Source organism: Lithobates pipiens, unplaced genomic scaffold (assembly GCF_037356315.1).
Source record: "Lithobates pipiens isolate NorthernLeopardFrog02 unplaced genomic scaffold, aLitPip1_a1.2 Scaffold_22, whole genome shotgun sequence".
NCBI classification, from domain to species: domain Eukaryota; kingdom Metazoa; phylum Chordata; class Amphibia; order Anura; family Ranidae; genus Lithobates; species Lithobates pipiens.
The window spans coordinates 36,946,256-36,947,455 of record NW_027507784.1 but is presented as its reverse complement, the minus strand read 5'-3'; positions in this window follow the sequence as shown (position 1 = coordinate 36,947,455).

The window sequence follows — 1,200 nt, the reverse complement described above, 5'->3', positions numbered from 1 at the left end:
TGATTATTTTTTTACTTCCATTTTATAAATCTATTAATAATTATAATAAATAATAATTTTTTTGCTTTGTTAGTTAATATTTTTACACCTTTAACATACTTACACATTTCACATTGAAGAGAGCGCAATTAAAGAAAAAAAATAATTTCATTTGTAAATAACTTTTCAATGCTTTGTACTATTGCTGACAGCTGAAGTGTAAACAAAATAGTTGTGGTAAGCATCAGTAATTGGTATCGCTGAGTACTTAAAAAAAAAAAAAAAAAAAAAAAAAGTATGAGTACATTCCTACAAAATACCATTGTTTGGGCTCAGTGCTAGGAACTACTTCATTGTTTATGTAAAATATTAATATTAGTTTTTTTTTATGATAGCTATGTGACACTGCTATCACAGTCTCCACCCTATGGAAAAAATAAATAAATTCCAGATTGCAGTACCCACTATCTATCACCAGATGGCACCCTTTTGTAGCAGCACTTTTTCCATCTGCCTATATGGCCAAGTGTATGTGGACCCCTCAAATTATTGGAGTCAGCTGTCTCCAGTGAAGGGTACTGTTAATTCTATGGCATGCAAAGGCATTTAAGGCAATTTTAGTGTAGGCCCTTAATTTTAGTGTAGGCCCTTAATGCTCCACCATGACTGTGAGCCCCTGTGTACAAAGCCACCTCTTTAAAGACATGGATTGATGGGTTTGCTGTGGAGGAACTTGAGTGTCCTGCACAAAGCCCTGACCTCAACCCTGCTGAACACCTTTGGGATGAATTGTTTGAACTGATTGTAAGTCAGGTCTTCTCATCCAACATTACTACCTGAGCAGTAGTAACGTTGTGCTGCATCAGAGACCCTGATCTCCCAACCCTCCAGAGTACACTATCCTTAGACTCAGCTCATCTCAGCTCCATTAACTACGACCCACTGACGTGTTTTGCCCCACCTACTGGGGGGCTACTCAGTGGTATCTGACCTTACAAATGTTCTTTTAGCTAAATGGGTACAAATTCTCACAGACACCCTTGTTGAAAGTCTTCCCAGAAGATTTGAGGTTGTAATAGCAACGACTGGAGGGCCAACTCTAGCCATAGTTTTGGAATATGATTATTATTATACAGGATTTATATAGCGCCAACCGTTTGCGCAGCCAACAAATTACATGAGATGGTCAGGTGTCCACACGTTTGGTTATATTGTCTATCT